This window comes from Schistocerca americana, chromosome 11 (assembly GCF_021461395.2).
Source record: "Schistocerca americana isolate TAMUIC-IGC-003095 chromosome 11, iqSchAmer2.1, whole genome shotgun sequence".
Lineage (NCBI taxonomy): Eukaryota > Metazoa > Arthropoda > Insecta > Orthoptera > Acrididae > Schistocerca > Schistocerca americana.
Window position 1 is genome coordinate 189391635 of NC_060129.1, and position 27023 is coordinate 189418657.

General features: G+C 43.5%; 1 long non-coding RNA gene across 2 annotated transcripts in view; it reads right to left on the reverse strand.

Annotated features, from left to right (window-relative positions):
• The window catches only part of LOC124553858, a 39600-nt gene extending 13699 nt beyond the window's left edge, over positions 1-25901 (reverse strand). Inside the window, exons 1-2 of one of the 2 annotated variants that reach the window (XR_006968152.1) lie at positions 25626-25901; positions 110-277 (exon numbers count right to left, since the gene is read on the reverse strand). This is a non-coding gene — a long non-coding RNA (uncharacterized LOC124553858). Of the gene's footprint in view, positions 1-109; positions 278-25047; positions 25311-25625 lie in introns of those variants that run through there. The other variant, XR_006968153.1, reaches the window with a different exon arrangement.
• Between the last annotated feature and the right edge of the window lie 1122 nt (positions 25902-27023).

A 27023-nucleotide genomic window follows, 5' to 3' on the forward strand; every position in this document is an offset into this window, starting at 1 on the left:
GAACCGTTAGCAGTTACACAAGATATTCACAGTACTGTAATTCAGCAGCGTGTGACAGCATGACATATATAAAAAGCTACTGAAGTCGTGAATGTTATTTTCCAGTTACCAGTATCCTCAGTTTGTTTCTCTAGTGGGCCAACAGGTTTCTCTCAGAAGGAGCTTTACATCCCACTGGTGGCTTATGATGACAAAAAATGGTTGTCAGAGCATTTGGTTTAAGTTTTACCACTCCACAAGCTCTTTTGGTTTCAAACTGGTCTCGAGTGAAGTGATTCTGGTAAACAGAAACAGTACTATCAGCCAATTTAATTACCAACTTCATTATTTAAGCGATATAAAAATTTCAAAACTGTACATATAACTATATTTTATAATATAAAATATATGAATCTGCAATATCAATAGAACTGAGCACACATTACTAAAACTATATGCAGTGCAAGGTGGTCAGAGGCCTGTGAATTAGGTACAGTAGCTATACAGAAACACTGTCGTTCTAATCAATCTCTCAGCTTCTACCTGCAAAATAATTGAAAAAAATTTTATTTTACATGAGATAACTAACATCTTTTAGGTAATGTATCTTTGTTTAAGTTTAGTTTTCATGAGATTTAGGTTTCCTGTGTATCAACATATATTGTACGATGCACATAGTCTAAGTCTACCTATAGTCTATTCAAAATTACTTTTGTATATACAGCTGCGACAGAAGGGGGGGGGGAGGGGGGGAGAGAGGGATGATGATGATGATGATGATGATGATTATGATTGGTTTGTGGGGCACTTAACTGCTCGGTTATCAGCAACTGTACAAATCCCCAACTTTTGCTCACTCCAAACTCTCCACTTTTATGAATGATGATGAAATGTTCAGGACAACACAAACACCCAGTCATCTCGAGACAGGTGAAAATCCTTGACTCCGCTGGGAATCGAACCTGGGACCCCACACTCGGGAAGCGAGAAAGCGACTGCAAGACCACGAGCTGTGGATAGGGGGCGGGAACGAGGTCAGGTTACAGTTGGAAGGAAGGGTAGATGTCACGGCGAAGTTCAACATCCGAAAGGGGGCGGTGCTGGAAATTGCCCTGATGAAGGAGATGGAGGGTGTGGAGCTGGAGAGAGAGAGAGAGGTTTTTTTTGTGGTTTTAGGGCGCACAACTACAGTGGTCATTAGCGCCCAGACTAAATTATGAATGCACTGCGAGGCACAAGGTTAAAACAGCAACTAAAAAGGACAACACTATAAAAGGCACATTAACAGGCAAGGGATGAAAAGAAAACAGCATGATCAAATGTCCTCAGACAAGTTTGTCAAGTGGATAAAACGAAGAACGTGAGCACCTGCTCCTGGGTCATCCGCTAAAATTTCACACAGAGTACATGGCAGGCCGAGATCAACGCACAGTGTATTAAAATTCGGACAGGACGTTAAAATGTGGCGCACCGTCAGCAATTGCCCACACGGGCAGAACAGCACTGATGCAGCCGTCAGCAGATGGCAGTGGCTGAACCGGCAGTGTCCAATCTGTAACCGGGCGAAAACGACCTCCTCCCACCGAGAAGGGCGTGAAGAGGTTGTCCGAGCTGCGGGGAGAGGTTTCGAGGCCCGAAGCTTGTTTCCAGTAAGTGGAGCCTAATCGGCACGCCACAGTGATAAAATGTGCTGACAAATGACCCTGCTACAATCGGATGAAGGCTCACAACGAGAAGCTATCCGAGGCTGGAGGACCGCAGCCTCGGCCACAGCATCTGCAGCTTCGTTCCCAGGGATACCGGCACGGCCAGGAACCCACATAGAGGTAACCGGAGAACCGTCGTCTGCCAGCTGCCGAAGAGAGTGTCGGATCCGGTGCACGAAAGGGTGAACCGGATATGGATCACTGAAGCTCTGGATGGCACTCAGGGAATCGGAGCAGATGACATAAGCAGAATGTCGGTGGCGGTGGATGTAAAGAACGGCCTGGTAGAGGGCAAATAGCTCAGCTGTGAAGGCCGAACAATGGCCACGGAGCCGTTATTTGAAACTGTGCGTCCCGACAATAAAAGAACACTCGACACCGTAATTGGTCTTAGAGCCATCTGTATAAATGGAGATCGTATTAATGTACTTCGGACGAAGTTTGACAAACTGCGAGCGGTATTCCGAAGCTGGGGTAACCTCCTTTGGGAGCGAGTCGAGGTCGAGGTGAACGCGAACCTGAGCCTGGAGCCAAGGTGGCGTTTGGCTCCCGCCCACTCTGAAGGTTGCAGGGAGTGGAAAATCAAGTTGCTGAAGGAGGCAACGAAAGCGAATTCCAGGGGGTAGCAGGGCAGATACATACAACCCGTATTGACGGTCGAGAGAGTCGTCAAAAAAGGAACGATAAGACCGGTGGTCGGGCATTGACAGTAGCCGACAGGCCTACCGACAAAGCAGTATAACGTGCCGGTAGCATGAAGACTCTCGACAGGACTAGTATAGAACGCTCCGATCGCAAGACGTAACCCCCGATGTGGTATAGAGTTGAGGCGGCGTAAGATGGACGGACGTGCAGAGGACTGCACAAAGCTCCCATAATCCAGCTTTGAGCGGACGATCGACCAATGTAGGTGAAGTAGGACGGTTCGAGCCGCTCCCCACGACGTACCACTGAGAACACGGAGGACATTTAGGGAACGGGTACACCGGGCAGCCAAATATGACACATGTGGAGACCAGCTAAGTTTCCTGTCAAATGTAAGACCTAAAAATTTTGTTGTCTCCACGAATGGAGCACAACAGGACCGAGATGTAAGGACGGTGGGAGAAACTCTTCGTAGTGCCAGAAGTTAATATAGACCGTCTTCTCGGCAGAAAAACTGAAGCCGCTGGCGACACTCCTGGAGTAAAGACGGTCAAGACAACGCTGAAGACAGCGCTCCAGGAAACGTGTAGGCTGTGCACTGTAGTAGATGTTAAAATCGTCCACGAAAAGGGAGCCTGATACATCAGCTGGGAGGCAATCCATTACTGGATCGATCACTATGGCGAAGAGAGCGACGCTCAAAACGGAGCCCTGTGGCTCCCCATTCTCCTGGCGAAAGGTGTCTGACAGGACAGAACCCACACATACCCTGAACTGTCGATCCATTATAAAGGCACGAATAAAAAGAGGGAGGCGACCGCGACATGGCACAGGTTGTAGGTGTTGGTTTGTTGTTGCTGGAGTAGGTGGGGATGCTGGGACGCTGCTTCTGGACCCACATGTAGTGATGGTGATGTGGAAATGGAGCAAGAGTGAGGGTGAAGGCACAGCTGACTGGTGCAAGTGTCACAGCTGGCACAGTTGGCAGTGTTGGCAAAGGAGCTGTAGTCCATGCTGGACAGATGTCATACGCAAATGAGCAGACTGTTACATGTGGGAAGGCAGAGAGATAGAGGTAGAATGAACATGCGCATGCGCATTTGCATTTGTGGGAAGACGGATGGAGTCATCTGCGTAGTACGATAGGAGAGAAGATCAGTTCACGGCCGAAACATGTTTTGGAATAAATAACAATAACAAATTTCACTTTTATCTCAATTGAGTTCCATGGCAGTATTGGAATGGCCTCCTGTCTTGTTCACAGCACTACCGTATGTTACAAAGGTACTTCTCACTGTCTTTCCTTCTTTTGAGTTCAACTCGAAGTCTGTACCATCGTATGTTACGGGACCACTGCTTTTCACAATATATATAAATGACCTAGTAGATAATGTCGCAAGTTCCGTGCGGCTTTTCGCGGATGATGCTGTAGTATACAGAGAAGCTGCAGCATTAGAAAATTGCAGCGAAATGCAGGAAGATCTGCAGCGGATAGGCACTTGGTGCAGGGAGTGGCAACTGACCCTTAACATAGACAAATGTAATGTATTGCGAATACATAGAAAGAAGGATCCTTTATTGTATGATTATATGGTAGCGAAACAAACACTGGTAGCAGTTACTTCTGTAAAATATCTGGGAGTATACGTGCAGAACGATTTGAAGTGGAATGATCATATAAAACTAATTGTTTGTAAGGCGGGTGCCAGGTTGAGATTCATTGGGAGAGTCTTTAGAAAATGTAGTCCACCAACAATGGAGGTGGCTTACAAAACACTCGTTCGACCTATACTAGAGTATTGCTCATCAGTGTGGAATCTGTACCAGATTGGGTTGACAGAGGAGATAGAGATGATCCAAAGAGGAGCGGCGCATTTCATCACAGGGTTATTTGGTAAGCGTGACAGTGTTACGGATATGTTCAGCAAACTCGAGTGGCAGACTCTGCAAGAGAGGCACTCTGCATTGTGGTGTAGCTCGCTGTCCAGGTTTCGAGAGGGTGCGTTTCTGGATGAGGCATCTAATATATTGCTTCCCCCTACTTATACCTCCAGAGGAGATCACGAATGTAAAATCAGAGAGATTCGAGTGTGCATGGATTCTTTCTGGCAGTCATTCTTCCCGCGAACAGTACACGACTGGAACAGGAAAGGGAGGTAATGACAGTGGCACGTAAAGTGCCCTCCGCCATACACCGTTGCGTGGCTTGCAGAGTGTAAATGTAGATGTAGATTACTCATAAGTCTGGTTTCTGTCACTGGAAATCATTCATAGTGAAATCAAACTTACCTATACTATTTGACACGAAAAAAGAAAACAGCTTATAGATATTGTAGCATCGTTTGTATGAAGCATTCCACATTCACCCGCCATGTTCCCCCCCATGAACCATGGACCTTGCCACTGGTGGGGAGGCTTGCGTGCCTCAGCGATACAGATGGCCGTACCGTAGGTGCAACCACAACGGAGGGGTGTCTGTTGAGAGGCCAGACAAACGTGTGGTTCCTGAAGAGGGGCAGCAGCCTTTTCAGTAGTTGCAGGGGCAACAGTCTGGATGATTGACTGATCTGGCCTTGTAACATTAACCAAAATGGCCTTGCTGTGCTGGTACTGCGAACGGCTGAAAGCAAGGGGAAACGACGGCCGTAATTTTTCCCGAGGGCATGCAGCTTTACTGTATGGCATGGAGAGCTGCATCAAACCAGTTTCAGGACTGAAGACCACAACAACAACAAAAACAACAACAACACCATGTTCTAGTAAGAGTGAGAGGAAAACTGTGATCTGCGATGTAAAACGCAAAACTTTCAAATGAGAGTTTAGAAGTGCAAACTTTTTCTTGCACTGGTGTCAAATGTTGCATGCCCCGTGCTCATGAAGATGATACACCAACTTTATATATTATTTATTAATTGAGTAGAACCTGCCAGTCAAGAGGACAATAGCAACATAGATTTTGTTATTTTTAATTTTTTTCTTTTTTATATAAAGCTAAGACAACTCTAGGTTTTGAACTGTAAGCTCCAAAATTGCTGCAAACAGTTGGAATTCTTAAGGATATGTTTGTGATTCAGATATATTAGCACGTGATATCTGTAGTTATAGGTACAATGATAAATTTATGGTTAATATAAATAGCAATTTCGAAAGATTTCATGTATCATCATCTATTTCATTGTATACGTGATTGATGAGTTGTCACGTGTGATGTGAAGTGTGGAGACACAGAAAGACCAAGTTTACAATTTGTAGCTACAAATATTTATAACAATATAAACATTTCAGTGAATCATTTATAAGTTACAGTCATATTAAACAAAATTTCTTCCCACACAGTTAAAGAAACAAATTTTTGCCTCTCCTGATATATTTGTACAGATAAGTAAGGTCTTTATACTAGCTCTAAGCATCCTATGGTTGAGCAGATGCAGTTTTGAGCAGCATGAGAAGAATCTAACTTAAATAATAGTGAAACGAGCATTGTGTGTGTGTGTGTTGCTAATTAACATGTAATTCAGTTCTGTAGGCACTTCATATAAACGTCATTTCTTCTGAATTCTTTCAAGTTAAGTGTCCATGAAATATATGTCCTATCTCTGATATGGAGAGCTTTTGTGTGTATTTTTTCTGGACTACTGGACTTAAAGACTACAGCCTAATTATATAGAAGAGTAAAAATGGGTTAGGGAGCAGACTGGCGGGGTGGACGTAATTATGGCTGTAATGCGAATGTATTGCAAGTGGACAGGACAGGTAGCCAATTGAATTAATGGTTGGTTGAACAAGGAAGGTTTCCTCGCATTCAAAGACACATGGTGAAAATATGGACATGAGGACTTCCTGTGGGATTTCAATTGAGAAACAAATACCTCTTCATAAGTTGTCCAATCTACACATCTAATTCAGCACCCTTCTGTAGCACCACATTTACACAACTAGTTTTCATCCTATGTATGTATTTGTTGTCCATGGTTCACTTCCACATCCTGTTACACTCCAGACAAATACTTTCAAAAAAAGACTTTCCAGTAGTCAAAATTATAATTACGTGATGTAAATATACCTCATTCTTTTTCAAAGAAGCTTTTTTATATACTGCCACACTCCATTTTAGTCCTCTCTAGTTTGGCTGGTGTCAGGTATGTTGCTGCCAAAACAGCAAAATTTGTCCAATACTAGTAGTGGGTCTTTTCCCCCTCTTAATTCCTTGTACATTACCTGCTGTAATTCGACTACATCCCTTTACCTTGTTTTAAATTTTCCAGTGGTTTCTGTTTACTTGCATCCAGACTCGTGCAGGGCATGCCAAGTGATTTGGCTAAGCCCTTAACCTCAGTACTTCTGAAGCCACTATACGGAAGTATATTCATTCACACGAAACAATGTGTTTACAGTTATCAGTCACTGTTTAATTTATTTCCTCAATGTGCTTCAAAGATTTAAACCTCAATATCAGGTGGATTATTTGTATTAATATGATGTATGTATTGGGTTATGATTTTTTGCTAACCTGAGGCACTGCCTGTAGGGAAACAAATCACTATTTGGAACATGACTCTGTGGGGATCTTTGACTAAAACCTAAACGTAAATCTAAATGTACACACAAAACTGTTGTTTTAGAATACCCCTGTTTACCACAGGCTAGTTTCTGTGTCACTATACATCACAATAAACTGACACACTTCGTTGACAAAGATGATGTTTAGAAACTGATAGACACAAAGACTGTACAGCAGAAACACTATTTCAAAATACTAAGAGCATACAGTAAAAACGCCCAGAATTTCTGAGTATGCGTTAAAGTATTGTGCATATCTGTGGTTGAGTACATGAATAGATATTTTAGATTTAGTATTTAAAATGGTACATGAATCTTTTCTTCTAAATTTACATAACTTAAACTTTGTACTCATTTGTGTGTTCAGGTGACCTGTTAAAAACATGAAATGTGATAATTATAGTGCTAAAAATGGTATAATTATACATAAATAACAATTTGGTTTGGGATTCAGAGACAGAGGACAAAAGGAGTGGCAGAAGAAGAGAGAAATACTGGTTATCCTAGAGCTATGGGTTTGCTAGGATTCCATCTGTTGCATGCTATAACCAATTAGGATGACAAAGGATCCAAACTCTTTGGCATTTTAAGTAGATCTAGTGAGTACTGGAAGTATGCTAGTCAAATGTTCATATAGAAAATATTAATGAAACATAAAAATTACGAAATTCATGGTGAATATGAAGTGGAAGGTAAAGGTAGTGTATATGTGTAAGAGAGAGAGAGAGAGAGAGCTTGTGCAAGTGCATCGAGTGGTGTAGGGTGCTGTTAAAACCAGAGATGACAGACACTGTTATATATGTTGGCAATTAGGATGGACTCAGTCTGTTTTCTTTGATACACTACTGGCCTTTAAAATTTCTACACCAAGAAGAAATGCAGATGATAAACAGGTATTCATTGGACAAATATATTATACTAGAACTGACATGTGATTACATTTTCATGCAATTTGGGAGCATAGATCCTGAGAAATCAGTATCCAGAACAACCACCTCTGGCCGTAATAACGGTCTTGATACGCCTGGGCATTGAGCCGAACAGAGCTCACATGGCGTGTACAGGTACAGCTGCCCGTGCAGCTTCAACACGATACCACAGTTCATCAAGAGTAGTGACTGGCGTATTGTGACGAACCAGTTGCTTGGCCACCATTGACAAGACGTTTTCAGTTGGTGAGAGATCTGGTGAATGTGCTGGCCAGGGCAGCAGTCTAACATTTTCTGTATCCAGAAAGATCCGTACAGGACCAGCAACATGCAGTCGTGCATTATCCTCCTGAAATTTAGGGTTTTGCAGGGATTGAATGAAGGATAGAGCCACGGGTCGTAACACATCTGAAATGTAATGTCCACTGTTCAAAGTACCCTCAATGCGAACAAGAGGTGACCGAGACGTGTAACCAATGGCACTCCATACCATCACGCTGGGTGATACGCCAGCAGGGTGATGACGAATACATGCTTCCAATGTGCGTTCACCGTGATGTCACCAAACACAGATGCGACCATCGTGATGCTGTAAACAGAACCTGGATTCATTCGAAAAAATGACATTTTGCCATTCGTGCATCCAGGTTCATCGTCAACTACACCATTGCAGGCGCTCCTGTCTGTGATGCCGCGTCAAGGGTAACTGCAGCCATGGTCCCCAAGCTGATAGTCCATGCTGCTGCAAACGTCGTTGAACTGTTCGTGCAGATGGTTGTTGTCTTGCAAACGTCCTCATCTGTTGACTCGGGGATCGAGACGTGGCTGCACAATCTGTTACAGCTGTGTGGATAAGATGCCTGTCGTCTCAACTGCTAGTGATACAAGGCCATTGGGATCCAGCACGTCATTCCGTATTACCCTCCTGAACCCACCGATTCCATATTCTGCTAACAGTCATTGGATCTCGACCAACGCTTGCAGCAATATCGCGATACGAGAAACCGCAACCGCGATAGGCTACAATCCGACCTTTATCAAAGTTGGGAACGTGACGGTACGCATTTCTCCTCCTTACACGTGGCATCACAACAACGATTCACCAGGCAGCGCCGGTCAACTGCTGTTTTGTATGAGAAATCAGTTGGAAACGTTCCTCATGTCAGCACGTTGTAGGTGTCGCCACCGGCGCCAATCTTGTGTGAATGCTCTGAATAGCTAATCATTTGCATACCACAGCATCTTCTTCCTGTCGGTAAAATTTCACGTCTGTAGCATGTCATCTTCGTGGTGTAGCAATTTTAATGGCCAGTAGTGTATTTGTATATCTGCAGTGTTTCAAGGATGCCTAATTATCTGCCGAATCATGTTGCACATGACGAAAGATATGTTTATGCCTTTACATATCGAGATAATCAAATATGAAATACTAACCACAAATGGTAGTGTGTGGAAGATCTCATTTTATGTTTGTTTTCTGTGCTGTGATTCTTCTGCAGTTATTTGAGTTTTTCAGGGAGTATACTATGGAGGTGGTGTTTTATCATTTCAATTTATTGTTTACATTTATCTTCAGAGTGTTGTAGTTGGGTTGCTGTTCCCGTTGACAACACATTAGAATGCTACCATTTTGTGGCTGTGGGATGACAGGAGGAATTGTGGGTGGCAGAGCATTGTTGAAGACTTCCAATAAATTTCAATTTGATGTCTATTATTCATTATTCTAATGGTCCCGTCTAATAAGTTTACAGTGTCACTTACTTGGTTCTCAGCTGTGATCTTCATACCCTCTTCGGAGGTGCTGGAGGGTTAGTTAACTCACTGCTAGTTTATTGTGATGCATATGACCAAGAAAGGAGCCTGTGGCCACTGGAGGTATTACATTTTAGTTATTTCATTTACATATTTAGATTTATGTTCAGGTTTTAGTCAGTGACCTTCACACAGCCATGTTCTAAAATAGGGATCTGTTTCTTTACACACAGTGCCTCAGGTTGCCCTAAAATCCTAACACAATACACACCTTGCATTAACACAAATAAATCCACCTGTTGCTCAAATATTTGTCTGGACCGTAGCCTTATATGGAAGTGAAACTTGGACAATAAACAGTATAGACAAGAGGAGATTAGAAGCCGTTTCAATGTAGTGCTGCAGAAGAATGCTAAAGATGTGGTGGGTAGTCTGAATCACCAATGAAGAGGTATTTGTTTTTGAACAACTCCATCGCTTTATTTTACCAATTTCATGTTTGAGACTAGTTTTGACCACTGCGACCAGCAATGATGCCTCATTCCAGATCGACATGAGGCAGATCCCAAAATGAATCACAAAGACTGGAATATAAACACACAAAATAAAAACAATATAGTATGGCCACGGCACTTCTATACTATCACAAACAGTTTATCACTTGCCGACCCACAAATAAAATTCTCCAATGAAAATAATGGAGAAGATCATGATCGATAAAGAGGTATATTATCTGAGAGGACAGAAATTTACGGCACCATCTGCCTAAATGTAACAGGAAACATCAAGAAGTAAAAAGTAACAGTTAATTGGGTACTTGAGGAATGTGTTGGCAGTAGAGATTTTAGATAGAGTCAAACCCTTGAATACTGTAGGTAGGTTCAAATGAATGTAGGTTGCAGTAGTTATTCAGAGATGAAGAGGACTGCACATGACAGACTAGATTGGAGATATGTACGAAATCCGTCTTGGGAGTGATGACCACAACAATATCCAAGCAGCAGTAATTTAGGTACGAAAAGCCATCAGACTGACCAAAGGCAAGAATACCTGCATGCTGGCTGACCCTCTTTGAATTCCAAGCAGGTGCTTGTTCCTCTCCTGTTTATCTCTTACTTTCCGTTTCTCATCATAAGTGAAGAATCCAACTACAACCTTTGGGTCCACCAAATTTGTATGTGTCTATTCTGGCTGAAAATTTCAATAACTGTTACATTCCTTTAATAACGAAACTTATACAGAAGTCACAAATGCACAAAGCCACAGAGAAAGGAACACAAAGTCTAAAGGAGTTTTGGACTTGTTTCACTTAAATAGTTCTGTCAACTTAGAGCAGAGTATGGAAGCCAGTCTGGAGAAAATACAAGAAGTAACAGCACACATGTTTAAGTATTGCAGCACCACAACCAGCCGTGATTGAAGTGAGTAGAGAGAATAAGGTGGGAGAAGGAGTTGCCATATATGTCAAAAGTTATCACTGTGTAGAAAGCTTAGATACTAAAACGTTTTGTCTAGAGCATTGTATAGAAGCATGTGCCTGTCAACTTAAACTGAAGGAGGGCTCTTGTAACAGTATATAGGTCCCCTTCAGGAAACTTTCATTTATTCCTGGAAAACTTGGATGCCTTGTTGTGCTATCTGTCAGATAGGGGAAAGCAAATTATTATTTGTGGGGACTTCACTGTTGATTCACTACTCGGGTAGTCAAGGACAGCAGCACATTGATAGATAATACTTTTATAGACCAAGATAGGTTTAACAACATAAATTCTTGTCCTGTTGAGAATGGCCTTTCTGATCATGGTGCTCAGCTAGTTACAGTATATGACATAGCTCCATTCAGTAATTCAAAGCTACCCTCCAAAGTTGTGCATCCAATTAATGACTCAACAATTAGAAATTTCAGAGAAAATCTTCAGCAATTAGACTGAGATGAGGTGTACAAGGAACCCGATGCTAATTTAAAATATAACTTATTTCATGATACACTTGTAAGAGAATTTGAAAACTGTCTCCCCAATAAAGTAGTTAAATCTAATTGTAAGAAACCATGCAAAAAACCTAGGCTTATTAAAGAAATACAAATATCTTGTAACCACAAAAGGGAACTGTATCTAACAACAAGAAAGAGTAATGACCCAGAAACAGCCAAATATTATAAAAACTACTGTGCTACATTAAGAAAGGTTATTAAAAAGTCCAGAAGCATGTGCATCATGTCTGAGATTAATACCTCTGATAACAAAATCAAAACAATTTGGAATATTATTACAAGGGAGACAGGACAACCAAGAGTACAGGACGATGGCATCACCATCGAAGTGAATGGAAACTTGATAAACAACAAGCCTAAAGTCAAAAACATTTTGAATAATCATTTTTTAAATGTTGTAGAGAAAATAGGATCTAAATGTTCACTAGAAGAAGCAAGGCAGTTAATGGAAGAGGCCTTACCCACACCATTTGACACAACTGAAATTCCACCCACCTCTTCTTCTGAAATTAGGAAGATAATAAACTCTCTCAAGAATAAAAGCTCACATGGAATTGATGGCATTTCCAGCAGGATAATAAAAGCTTGTTCCCAAGAAATAAGTGGGATTCTTGGCCACATATGTAATAGCTCTCTGAAGCAGGGTATTTTCCCAGATAGACTGAAGTTTGCCACTGTTAAACCACTGCATAAAAAAGGGGATATGTCTGATGTCAACAACTACCACCCAATCTCTCTTCTGACTGCTTTATCCAAAATTCTTGAAAAAGTAATGTATTGAAGAGTAGCTTCACACCTTTGTAAAAATAAAGTTCTAACAAAATGTCAGTTTGGTTTCCAGAAGGTATTTTGAACGGAAAATGCTATATATACTTTCACTAATGAAATATTAAATGCTCTGAGTAACCGGAAGTCACCCGCTGGGATTTTTTGTGATCTAGCAAAGGCTTTTGATTTTGTAAATCATGGAATACTTCTAGATAAGCTCAAGTACCGTGGTATGAATGGGAGAGTGCTCAAATGGTTTAAATCATACCTAACAGGAAGAGTGCAGAAAGTTGAAATAAGCAGTTCACATAATATGCAAAAAACTGGTGATTTTTCAAACTGGGGAAAATCAAGAATGGGGTGCCGCATGGTTCGGTCTTGGGTCCTCTGCTGTTCTTAATATATATTAATGACTCACCATTCTACATTTACAAAGATGTAAAGCTGGTACTTTCTGCCTATAATACAAGCATAGCTATCACACCCGACAGACAAGAATTAACTGGTGAAATTGTAAACGATGTTTGTCAGAAAATCATTAAGTGGTTCTCTGCAAATGGGCTCTCATTAAACTTTGACAAAACACAGTATATACAGTTTCACACAGTAAATGGAATGACACCATTAATAAATATAGACTTTGATCAGAAATCGGTAGCTAAGGTAGAATATTCAAAATTTCTAGGTGTATGCATTAATGAGGCGCTGAACTGGTAAAAACACACTGAGGATCTGCTGAAACGTTTTGAGTTCAGCTACTTATGCTATTAGGGTCATTGCAAATTTTGGCAATATACATCTGAGTAAATTAGCTTACCATGCCTATTTTCATTCTCTGCTTTTGTACGGCATCATATTCTGGGGTAACTCATCATTGAGTAAAAGAGTGTTCGTTGCACAAAAGTGTGTAATCAGAATAATTGCTGGAGCTCATCCAAGATCATCCTGCGGACATTTATTTAAAGAGCTACAAATCTTCAATGTAGCCTCACAATATATATATTCACTTATGAAATTTGTTATTAACAATCCGAACGAATTCAAAACTAATAGCAGTGTACATGGCTACAACACTAGGAGAAAGGATGATCTTCGCTACTCAAGGTTAAATCTAACTTTGGCTGAGAAGGGGGTAAATTATGCTGCCACAAATGTCTTTGGTCACTTACCTAATAGCATCAGAAGTGTGACAGATATCCATATGGCATATAAAAGGAAATTAAAAGAATTTCTTAATGGCGACTCCTTCTGCTCAATAGATGAATTATTGGATATAGTAAGTGGGTAATTCCCCACACACTCACAAAAAAAAATAAAAATTAAATATATATATATATATATATATATATATATATATATATATATATATATATATTAATGCTCAATAGATGAATTATTGGATATAGTAAGTGGGTAATTCCCCACACACTCACAAAAAAAATAAAAACTAAATATATATATATATATATATATATATATATATATATATATATATTTAATTTTTATTTTTTTTGTGAGTGTGTGGGGAATTACACACTTACTATATCCAATAATTCATCTATTGAGCATTAATATATATATATATATATATATATATATATATATATATATATTTAATTTTTATTTTTTTTTGTGAGTGTGTGGGGAATTACCCACTTACTATATCCAATAATTCATCTATTGAGCAGAAGGAGTCGCCATTAAGAAATTCTTTTAATTTCCTTTTATATGCTATATGGATATCTGTCACACTTCTGATGCTATTAGGTAAGTGACCAAAGACATTTGTGGCAGCATAATTTACCCCCTTCTCAGCCAAAGTTAGATTTAACCTTGAGTAGCGAAGATCATCCTTTCTCCTAGTGTTGTAGCCATGTACACTGCTATTAGTTTTGAATTCGTTCGGATTGTTAATAACAAATTTCATAAGTGAATATATATATTGTGAGGCTACATTGAAGATTTGTAGCTCTTTAAATAAATGTCTGCAGGATGATCTTGGATGAGCTCCAGCAATTATTCTGATTACACACTTTTGTGCAACGAACACTCTTTTACTCAATGATGAGTTACCCCAGAATATGATGCCGTACAAAATATATATATATATATATATATATATATATTTTCAAAGGCAACTCTTTGCCTTTGAATATGTCTGCTTGTGTCTGCATATGTGTGGATGGATATGTGTGTGTGTGCGCGAGTGTATACCCGTCCTTTTTTCCCCCTAAGGTAAGTCTTTCCGCTCCCAGGATTGGAATGACTCCTTACCCTCTTCCTTAAAACCCACATCCTTTCGTCTTTCCCTCTCCTTCCCTCTTTCCTGACGAAGCAACCATTGGTTGCTAAAGCTTGAATTTCGTGTGTATGTTAGTGTGTCTATCAACTGCCAGCGCTTTCGTTTGGTAAGTCACATCATCTTTGTTTTTACATATATATATATATAAAATATTGAGTGTTTCTTGTTGGGTAAGTGTGTGCTTGTGATGTGTTTGTAAGTGCCATACGGTTGCGGTTGGTGGTGCTCTCTGCTGGTGTTTGTGCGTTGTGTGTCGAACTGGGTTCATTTGAGTTGTTGACGTTGTCTGGTGTTGTTCTGATGATTAGTGAATTTCTGGTGGAATATTCTGCAGTGAGCTGACGGTTTGGTTTTTGGTTATTTCTAAGTTAATGTAGTGCTGTGTGTGGTTTGTCGTGTCTGAATTTTTTGGATTACTATTGTTATGTCACCGATAAAATCAACAGTTTTCGGTTGTGGGGCATATTGCGTGACAGTTCAATGTCGCTCAACAAATTCCTGCAGCAGTTTGGTCTTCTGGCCGAGCTGGTGAAGTGCACTGCATGTGGTGAATATATGAAGTTAACGAAAGTTCCAGCGTCTCGGACGAGTGATGTGCCAGCGTGATAACGTTTGGCGCTCCATTTGCTGGGGTACCTGGTTCGAGAAGTCTAGGTCGGGCATGCGTGAAATTGTCTTGACGAGTTATCTTTTTTGTTATCAGTCCTCTTTCAGTTTTTGCGCACAAGAGGTGGGTGTGAGTGAGCGAACAGTCCTTGATTGGTATTCTTTTTGTCGTGAGGTTTGATCAGAATACATTAAATAAAGGGGTAAGTTGGGTGGGCCTGAAGTAGTGATAGAGACTGATGAGTCGCAGTTTGGTAGGAGGAAGTATGGGAGGGGTAAGCCTGTTTATAGGTGTGGGGGGGGGGGGTTGTATTATCGGGGTCTGGGTCTCCTGAATGTGTGTTTAGGGAAATTCAACATCGTACAAAGAGGGAATTGGTGGGGTTGATTCAGGAGTATGTAGAACAGGGGAGTACTGTAGTTTCTGATGGGTTTGCTTCTTATAGTGGATTTGGTCAGGAGGGTTACAATCGCAATGTTGAGCTTAAGAATTATGTGAGTGGGGCCTGTACAAATACTGTAGAGGGGTTTTGGGGTTGCTGTTAAATCTGTTATTGGGAGGGGGAAGAGGCGCTCTTCCAACCTTCAGGCTCATTTACGTGAGTAATGTTGGTGGAAGAGTATCCCTGAGGGGTATTGTATTTTTAGGGTTTTCTTAAGGGCTGTTAGTAAGATCTACAGGCCAAAGGTTAGTTAGGGTTTTTCTTTTTTTGGGGGAGGGGTGGGGGAGGTTGGTGAGGTAGTTGGGTGGGGGTCGTTGTAGATTTTGGTATTTATTTTGTTGTGTTTTTTTTAGTTCTAGGGTGTGTATGGCTTTTTTTTGTTTTAGGTTAGCATTTGTTTCTTCGGTTTTGATTTTTTGGGGGGGGGGGGGGAATTTATTTGGTTGTGGTTTATTATGTTTATGAGGTTGTGTGTATAGTTTTGTGTGTGCGTGTGTATGTATGTGTGTGTGTGTGTGTGTGTGTGTGTGTGTGTGTGTGTGTGTGTGTGTGTGTGTGTGTGGTGAGTTGTCTGTTCATGTTTTTATCTTGCTAGATAATTTGTGGATCATGTGTGGGGGTGGTGGTGCTGCTGGTATTGGTGAGTAGGTTTTGTGTGTTTTTGATGACCTGTAAGGTTGGTTGGTTTGAGGATTAAAGGGACCAAACTGCAGAGGTCATCGGTCCCTTGTTTCATAAACACATAGAGCACAGGGAAACCATCCATTAGTCATTCGAAGCATAAGATAAAAATTCCAGGGGAAGAAAATCCCCAAGGTCAATAATAAAGAAACATGGAAAACGGAGCACAGCAACAAAAACAACATAGAGAAAAAAGGCAGAAAGAGTTAAAACTGTACAGCAGGGGATCGTGGCTGGCTGATCACGAAAATAATAGGATGTGCCAGCCACTCTGCAACACGTTAAAACCTCCAGCCTAAAAGATTATGGTGGAGTCGAATGTCAACACAAAACAAAGTAAAAGATACAGCACAAAAGAGGGTGATGCAATAAAATTAGAAGGACCTATAAAAGCCACTTGCTCGAATAAAACTTAAAACACGATCTGCCATAGAGACATTGTGACCTAAAACAGATGATAAATCACCCAGGAGATTAAAAGTGGGCGGTTAAAAGAGGACATTCCAACAATATATGGGCCACCATCATGGTTGCACCACAGCGACAATGAGGGGGGTCCTCTCGACGCAGCAGATGACCATGCGTCATCCAAGAGTGACCAATGCGGAGCCTACAGAGAACGACAGAATCCCTGCGAGAGGCCCGCATGGAGGAACCACACACGGTCATGGTCTCCTTTACATGCCGCAGCTTGTTGGGTACAGACAGAGTGCGCCATTCGTCTGCCCACATCCCAAAGACCCGACGGCGTAACACCGATCGGAGATCAGTTGCCGGGAGGCCGAGCTCTATCGGCAGTTTGCGGGTGGCTTCTTTAGCTACCTTGTCGGCGTGTTCGTTTCCCGCTATCCCAACGTGTCCTGGGGTCCATATGAACACCACTGAACGTCCACGCTGTTCAAGAGCATGAACGGACTCCTGGATGGCAACAACAAGGGGATGGCGTGGGTAGCACTGGTCAAGAGCCTGTAGACTACTGAGAGAGTCACTGCAAATGACAAAAGACTCTCCAGTGCTGGTACGAATACGCTCAAGGGCACGAAAAATTGCTGTTAGCTCTGCGGTGTAACCACTGCAGCCGTCCAGCAAGGAGCGCTGGTCTACATAGTCCGCATGAGGATAAGCGTACCCCACACGGCCATCAACCATTGAGCCATCTGCATAGATAGCCTCCGAGTCGCGGGATGCGTGGAGGAGAGCAAGAAATTGGCGGCGCAAGACTGCAGGAGGAAGTGAATCCTTTTGCCACTGTGAGAGGTCCAGCCGAAGCTGCGGCCAACGTATACACCAAGGTGGTGTATGTGGGTGGACCTGGGAAGCAGATGGAAGAGGCAAACAGTCGAGTTCATTACGGAGGAGGAGGAGGATATTAGTGATTAACGTCCCGTCGACAACGAGGTCATTAGAGACAGAGCGCAAGCTCGGCTGAGGGAAGGATGGGGAAGGAAATCGGCCGTGCCCTTTCAAAGGAACCATCCCGGCATTTGCCTGAAGCGATTTAGGGAAATCACGGAAAACCTAAATCAGGATGGCCGGAGACGGGATTGAACCGTCGTCCTCCCGAATGCGAGTCCAGTGTGCTAACCACTGCGCCACCTCGCTCGGTGAGTTCATTAAGGAGAGACCAAACATGGATCCCAATTGTGTGGCCCGATCGCGGCCGCCGGTGTGGGATATGGACTGCCGCATTCGTGAAAAGGAGACGATAGTTAGGGTGACGGGGTGAACAACGGACGAGGACAGCATAGTTGGCTAACAGATGTTGACGCCGAATACGAAGTGGAGGAACCCCAGCCTCAGCAAGGAGGCTATTAACAGGGCTGGTGCGGAATGCTCCTGTCGCCTGTCGAATCCCACAGTGGTGAACGTGATCCAGCAGTTGCAACGCTGAGGGCGACGCTGAGCCATACGCCACACTCCCATAATCCAGGCAGGACAGCACGAGGGCTTTGTTTACGATCTGCACCCCAAGTGGTGTTGCTGAGGCAGCGGGGGGCATTCAGATGCTGCCAGCACTGACGCTTGAGCTGACGAATATGTGGAAGCCAAGTAAGCCGGGCATCGAACAGCAATCCCAGAAAACGGTAAGTGTCAACAACCCTGAGCGTGGCATCCTGAAGATAGAGCTCAGGGTGGGGATGGACAGTTCGACGCCGACAAAAGTGCGTAACACAAGTCTTCGCAGGAGAAAATTGAAACCCATGGGCTAGGGCCCACACCTGCGCCTTGCGTATGGCTACCTGCAATCTACGTTCTGCAACACTAATGGTGGAGGAGCTTAAAAAGATGCAGAAATCGTCAGCATATAACGTGGGTGAGACAGACGAACCTACTGCTGCTTCAAGGCCATTAATGGCCACAAGGAAAAGAGGCACGCTCAATACAGAGCCCTGTGGAACGCCGTTCTCCTGGATATGAAGTGAACTATGGGATGTGCCAACTAAAACACGGAATGTCCGAGCAGATAAAAAATTCTGAATAAAAATGGGGAGAGAGCCTCGGAGACCCCACCTGTGCAACGTGGCGAGAATATGGTGCCGCCACGTCGTGTCATATGCTCTGGAGAGGTCGAAAAAGACGGAGACGAGGTACTGGCGCCTGGAAAAAGCAGAGCGGATTGCAGACTCAAGAGAGACCAAAGTATCGGCGGTGGAACGGCCCTGACGGAAGCCACTCTGGCACGGAGCCATAAGACCCCGAGACTCGAGCAGCCAACACAGCCGTGACTCACCATACGTTCCAGTAGCTTGCACAGAGTATTTGTGAAGCTGATGGGCCGATAGCTATCCACATTAAGCGGGTCCTTACCAAGCTTCAGCACTGGAATGATGGTACTCTCCCGCCACTGCAACGGAAAGACACCATCGCCCCATATGCGGTTGAAGATGGCAAGAACACATCGCTGACAGTCTGGGGACAGGTGTTTGAGCATCTGATTGTGGACGCCATATGGCCCAGAGGCTGTATCGGGGCACTGTGCCAGGGCACTCTGGAGTTCCCACAAACTAAATGGGGCGTTATACGCCTCAGGGTGGCGAGAAGCAAAATAAAGCCGTTTGCCTTCCTCCTGGCGTTTGAGCGCGAGAAACGCAGGTGGGTAATTCCCCGACACAGAGGCCCGAACATAGTGCCGTGCGAAATGCTCGGCGATGGCATCGGCATTGGTGGATACCGCCTCATTGATGGTAAGACCTGGGACACCTGTAGAGTACTGCAATCCAAAGATGCGCCGAATCTTCATCCACACCTGGGAGGGTGAAGTACGGGAACCAATGGTGGAAACGTACCTCTCCCAGAACTCCTGTTTCCGCCGGTTGATAAGCCTCCAGACCTGAGCACGGAGACGTTTGAATAAAATGAGGTTCTCCGGAGACGGGTGCCGCTTATGTCGCTGAAGAGCCCGGCGACGTTCTTTAATGGCGTTAGCGACCTCTGGAGACCACCAAGGCACCGACTTTCGCCGGGGCACCCTAACGAACGAGGAATGGTACGTTCCGCAGCGGAAACAATCGCTGCAGTCAGTGTCTCAACCGCCACATCGATGGAACCGTGGGGGAGAGATTCAACAGTGGCAGCAGAGGAGAACGTGTCCCAGTTTGCCTTGCTAAATGCCCATATAGGCGAACGTTCAAGGGAGCGACGCTGTGGTAGTGAAAGGAAGATGGGAAAATTGTCACTACCACACAAGTCCTCGTGGACTCTCCAGTGGACAGATGGTACAAGCCCTGGGCTGCACAACAACAGATCTATGGCCGAGAACGTGCCATGCGCCACACTGAAATGTGTGGCAGCGCCAGTGTTTAAGAGGCAGAGGTCGAGGTAGGAGATGAGATTCTCGACCTCTCTGCCTCGGCCAGTAACCTTCGTTCCACCCCACAGGGGATTGTGGGCGTTAAAATCCCCCAGGAGAAGAAAAGGCATGGGGAGTTGGGCGACAAGTGCAGTCAGTTCGGTCAGGGAGACTGTACCACCTGGAGGGAGATAGACACTGCAGACGGTTATGTTCTGGGTAATCCTTACGCGGACAGCCAGCCACAGCTTCCAATGATGTTTGAAGGGGCACAGGAGCACTATATACAGAGGTAAGGACATACACGCAGGCTCCACCTGACACACTATTGTAAGTGCTACGGTTGCAGTAATAACCCCTGTATCCACGAAGGACAGGGGTCCGCATTGCCGGAACCAGGTTTCCTGGAGGGCAATGCAGAAAGCAGGTGTCATGCTTAGAAGCTGTCGTAGCTCAGGGAGATGGCTAAAATAACCGCCACAATTCCACTGGAGGATTGTACAAAGCATGTCCTGTAAGGTTATTAAGATACTGAAAAAGCAAATTACTTCACAGAGTCACATGCTGCCACCGACTGAGTGACTGACATCGCAACTGCTATCGTTTCTGAGACGGCGAGATCGAGGTCATCAGGGGACGCAAAGAGCTCGACCTCATCCTCAGAGGCTGAGCTGACAGGAAGTGTTGGCGCGGGAACCACTGGGTCCTTAGGCTTCTTAGAGAGCTTCCTCTTCTCTCTCTTGTCTTTGGGAGGAGGGTTTGCATGCTGGGAGGGCTTTCATGATGCATTGTCAGGAACAGAGGAAGAGCGTGAAGCCCTTCGACCAGCAGCTTGTGGCTTCCTCAGCCACTGGCTAGCGTCTTTCGAGACACTGGTAAAATCCTCGGAAGGGACTCCCCCAAGGGACCCCTTCCGAACGAGTGAGGCCTGAGGAGGCTCTTGCCTCTCCGGCTGAGCCGCTGGAGGAGGCTGGTGCCTCTCCGGCTGAGAGGTGGGGATGGATGTCCCCAGTTGTTCGGTGTCCACTACTCCCAAACCGGGTGTTTTGTGAGCAGTGGAAGAGAGTGTGGCCCCTACCAGCGGTGGGGCAGGCGTAACTTTACTGTTCTGTGGGCCAACTGAGCAGGGAGTCTCTGGAGGAACTGGCGGCGGCAGAGTTGCAGCAGCATAACTCCTCAACATAGATGTGGGGTTGAGCTGTTCTAGCTTCTTCCTTGCCTCTTGGTATGTTAAATGATCCAGGGTCTTAATTTCTTGTATCTTCCGCTCTCTTTGGTAGACTGCACAGTCTGGCAAGCAGGGAGAATGATGCTCCCCACAGTTAACGCAGGTGGAAGGCGGAGCACATGGAACATTAGGATGTGAAGGTCATCCACAATCACGACCCGTGGGGCTGGCAGTGCATCTGGAGGACATATGTCCGAACTGCCAGCACTGGAAGCATCGCATAGGGGGCGGGACATAGGGCTTGACATCGCACTGGTAGATCATGACCTTGACCTTCTCAGGCAAGGAGTCACCCTCAAAGGCCAGGATGAAGGCACCGGTAGCGACCCTATTATCCTTGGGCCCCCTAAAGACACGACGGACAAAGTGCACACCTCGTTGTGCCAGGTTCTCCCGTAGCTCGTCATCAGACTGTAGCAGAAGATCTTTATGAAAGATAATCCCCTGGACCAAATTTAAGGAGTTATGGGGAGAGACGCAAACGGGGATGTCACCGAGCTTCTCACAGGCGAGTAACGCCCGTGACTGTGCAGATGAAACCGCTTGTATCAAAATAGCCCCACCCCTCATTTTGGAAACAGATGCCACTTCCCCAAACTTATCTTCAAGATGGTGCACAAAGAAGAGAGGCTTAGTCCCCAAAAACGAATCCCCATCGGTTCTGCTGCACACAAGGTATCGCGGTGAATATGGCTCCTGTATGTCCGCAGCCCTATGTTCCTCCCATGCCATGGCTAGGGAAGGGAACGATTTGGGGTTATATGTTACAGCATGAAATTCTGTCTTACCGCGCTTAGAGATGTTGGCGGTCGTGCGACCACTGGATTGAGACTTCACCCGCTTCATTTCGGGACATCTTCCCCGATGCCACCCACTCCGACCCAGGGGTTTCCCCACGGCCGCCACCCAGCCACAGCAAAGGCCACCTGGCAGGATGGCCGTTGCTGGGAGTCCTGATGCCCCCGAGAGATGAGCATCGACTTCTTTGCTTACGTGGGGAGGTGTCAGCTCAGGCATCAGCAGTACGATCCCTGTGGTTTCAGGGGGCTACAACCTAGAGGGTACATGACGACCCCACCACAACGGGCTGGCTACCGTGCTGGATTTTGGGTGCCATGGGTAGTCCACAGTGATCGTGGGTGCAGATGGTGACGGACTAAGGGCGTAACTTACACAATCAATCAGCTGCGTAAGCCCAAAATGAGGGATGGAGGGTGCAGTGACGACACCAAGGCGATCAAGAGTGCCAAGGCCTTAGGGCACAGAGGACTGATGGTGCACCACGTAAAGTGTCCTTCCCCAAAAGGCTCGTACTTCTGTTGAATTTGGAAAAATGGAGGTCAAACCCCAATGGGGACCATCATATTAAAGGCCCAAACAGTTGAGACTCCTATTAGTCCCCTCTTACGACAGGCAGGAATACCGCGGGCCTATTCTAACCCCCGATCCCGCAGGGGGGGATGACCTGTAAAGTCAAGGGAAGTTTTTAGTTCCAAATTTGGTGTTTTCTTGTGGTTTTTGAGGCAGTGATGATTGTTGAGGCGGTTGTAGGTTTGGGTTGTATGAATTGGTATCGGTAGTTTCTGTTGAGCTATATAGGTCAAGGGAAATGTTCGATTCCAGTGAATATTGTTTTTAGTTGATTTTGGGAAGGTTGTGGTCATTTTATTTTATCGTTTGGTTTAGTGGCTTGTGTTTATTTTTAGTTTGTCCCTACCCAAAAAACACCCATCCCCCCCCCCCTTGTCCCGTTAGTTTCATTCTATTATCGGAGAAATATGTGTTTGATGGTTTTTCGACCTATTTTCGTGTTTGTTGTCATGTTTACGTAATGACGTTTTAGTAGTGATATGGGAGTTGCTGTGAATGGTCATTTCCGCCATATTGATGATGGCATTCGTCAAAGCACACAGGTGGAATCGGACGTTTCCGTTAACCCGAGAAACTAGTTGAGCATCTTGCAGGAAGTGTAAGGCAACACATCTTTTGGTTAGAGTCAGATTACAGACAGACAGCTTTGAGAGAAATTAGAACTGCATAGCATCGTAAACTATGGAATAGTTTCTAGGAAAGTTAAATGTTTGGTCCGTCAAAACATTAGGATGCTGAATAAAGAGTTACTTGAGCTTCTTTTTTGTTAGAAAGGTGTGTGAAATTTGGATGTGTGTTTTGTGCCACTCTCAGCACCATGTACTCACGGTGATGGAGAAATAAGATATAAGGGATTACAGGCTAGCATCATGTATGTGTACACTTAACCTGGAAAAATGAGGAGTTTTAACACAAAAGCAAAAATATGGAAACAAGGAGTTTCTTTGTAGATCGCAATGTAAAATAGTGTGCTTCTTGGTTGTTACTAGAGAATAATACACTTCTAATTATAACACTCCTCAGAGGTCTATGAGACTTTCAGTGATTTAAGAGAAATCTACATGAATTACTGAGCTATCTGTGAAACAAGCTGAACCAGTCATTAGTTTGTGACGATTTTAATGCACTTCTTGAAGGATTCCGAGAGGTAAAAAGTACTATAACCATTATTTGGGTGTTTGAATCTGATTTTCGTAGTTAATTTTGCAACTTGTGAGCAGGAAGATAGTAGGATCCCGAATCAAAGCACATTTATTGACACAGCTCAGGCTGAAACAACTGATGTGCAACAAATCGTTAATTGAAGAGGGAAATTTATTTAAAGTCCATAATAGTTTAAGGTCATATTCAACAAAACTACTACATTTTAATGGCAGTCTAAAATATTTCCAGGAACACGCATGTTCCGACTAATAATGCAGACATCTTTAGCGCATTTCTGCACAGTAATGTATTATGGAATAATTGCATGCCTAAGTTAATAGCAAAGAGATGAACTATTCATGCATCGATTATCTACTGAATGTACACCACATTTCTCATTTTAAGTCTTCAAAGCATCTATATACCTACTACAGTTTCACAGTCACTCATTTTCATGGCTATCTGTATGGGGATGGATGAAATTATTTTTACTTTTTGTCCCATTTAAAAAATACAGTAGCTACAATAAAAATTAATTTTTATTTTAATAGTTACTGAACCTAGTTTTCCTTTCACAGCATACACCAGGTAATTCCATTCATTTCTTTTATTGGAATACTTAAGTATCTTGTAATGGAAAATTTATGGACACCAAGCTGGTGGGTCAGAATGTTTAACATCCTATTAATTAAACCATAAAATTATAAGTATTCCTATAGTATTTCAGGCTGTTGTGATTCAGCAGCAAACGATAGTATGAATAAGATGTGCAAGTTACTGAAGCTATAAAATTAATTTTTCCCTTTTCCTGTCTCCTGGGGGCATATTTCAAAAACATCTTCCTCTCAGCAACGGCCTTGCGTACAAGTATTGGTTTACAATAACAAAAGCTGGTTTAAGTATCACAAACGCAGTAGTTCCTTTGGTTTAGAATGGCTCTTGAATAAAACTATTCGATTAATCAGTGAAACTATAATTGGCTGACCCCATTACGTCTGCTGTGTATTAAAGGTGAATAAATTTCGTAACTGTCCGTTACAATTACATTTGGAAATGAAAAAGATGTTCATTTGCAAAACAACACAACTTTAGAAATATTACTGTTAATCGCAACACACAAAGTGCACATGCTGGAGTGGAGTAATACTCACGACACCTCCTCATCTGTGGCATTCCACTCTTTGAATTGCTCGAAAGCAATTTTATTTTTATTTTAAAAACTTAACATCTGCTCTTATATGACGTTCATTACTTGGCATGTGTTCCGGTACCGCAATATATTACACATGTTGAAGGTCTATTTGCACTTGAGATAGTTTACTGCAACAGCCTCTTACACAACAACTGTAAAATAACGAGAAATCAACTATACTGTTCTCATTATATTTGTTTTCCTTTCACATTTGTCTCGTTTCGTTTTAATTCGTCACTTCCCGTGATGTTACACTGAACAGAAATAAACAAATGAGAAAAGCATGCTTCAGGAACTGCACGCTACAAGTTGAAACGAGATTTTGTTTTGCTGGCTCAGTTACTGGTGACATAATTTTGTGTTTTACCACCACGTGTTCACCAGTAAAAGCACCAATACTGTACCTTACGAATTTAACCTCAACATTCTGCAACTAGTTACGTCACGAGCTGTAGAAGTAAAATACTGCTACGTGACATACTAGGCGGGGAATCTTACATTTTCCAATCGACGTTAATGCGTGAAAATTGCTCTTACTCCACATAATGCAGTTGCTTTTGTGTTCTGCCAGTTTGCTCTGCAGAAGTTCATCAGCTATATTCTTCTTCTTGCTGCTTCCCTCTCTTCTTGACTTCGAAAGTTCAGCTAAAAGCACAGCATTGTTGACTTATTCAAGACAAAAATACACAGTACTTGCTATTTTAAACGAACAACGTGGCTACAAATGCCACGAAGTGCAGTCAGCTGTACGCCGTGCGTATCCAATGACGGCCATACTTTCGCAGGCAGTGACACTACGTGCTGCCGCCCGCAGCTGCTGCCCTCTCGCGCCGCTCCTCTACACTACGTGCAGCCGGCCAGGTGTGGATTCTCCGTCATTAAACGCCGTGCACTTTTCTCCATTGGTCCACCGTAGCAGTAACGCAAAAGCAACAAACAGATAAAAGCTAAGGTGAGTTTTTACATTAACGGAAATTGAAGATAGTGATTGTCGACTGGATGGGCAGGCAATGACATAATTAGGAGAGTAAGAATGACGTGGCGTAATCGGTAGTGTTTCCAACACTATACGATCGTACCAAACCTCCGCTTTGTCCGAAAGGGAAGCACTACGATTGTGTGTTCAGACTTGCAGCAGTGCAAGAACTGTTCAGAAGCTGTGTCCACGTGCACACTATGAGTTGCTGTGGTGAGACAGGCATATGCATGAATGAGTCTGAGAACTTAGTTAAGTGGTGGTCTTCTTACCCCATTACCACTGTGCCTATCGCTTGCATCTGTAGTTCATTCAACCCATAGACGTGTAGACACGAGTCACGAATATACGTTACGGTATCCAGCAAAAATTGGTATACTGTTAATATACCGTACTTTATAAACGTTTACCTGTTCTTCCAAAATTTATTACTTACCGAAATTCTGTGCTTCGATCAGATTTGTAGACACAGACTGAAACTTCTGTGTCTTGCAAAAATTGAGTAGATGACGGAGATTTGTAAATGTCGATCCAATTGGCGGCAGTTCGTAAATATGTAAAATGTGTTACCACAAACATTGGTGAGTATGAAATATTTTCGCCCGAAATAATGAGGAGGTATTGGCGCTTCTAGCAATCCCATTAATAAAATATGTTCAAACAGTTGATATCGCGCAGGAGATGTTTGTTATTTCTGAGATGTTCTTGTGAAACTTCCAAATGCGAAATGGGTCAAGTAATATGCGAGAGGCTCTCAATCACACTTGTTTCTTGACGTTGCCGACAGATGGCAGACCAACACGTTGGCTTCATACTCACGCAAAAACGCCAGAGCGCAAAACAGAATGCATCTCAACTCACCATGGTGCAAACTTCTGCCTTTCCAGCAAAACGGCTTATGTGTTTTAAACCCTCATTTATGCAACATGTTAGATCGGCAAAGTTTCACAAATGGGCAG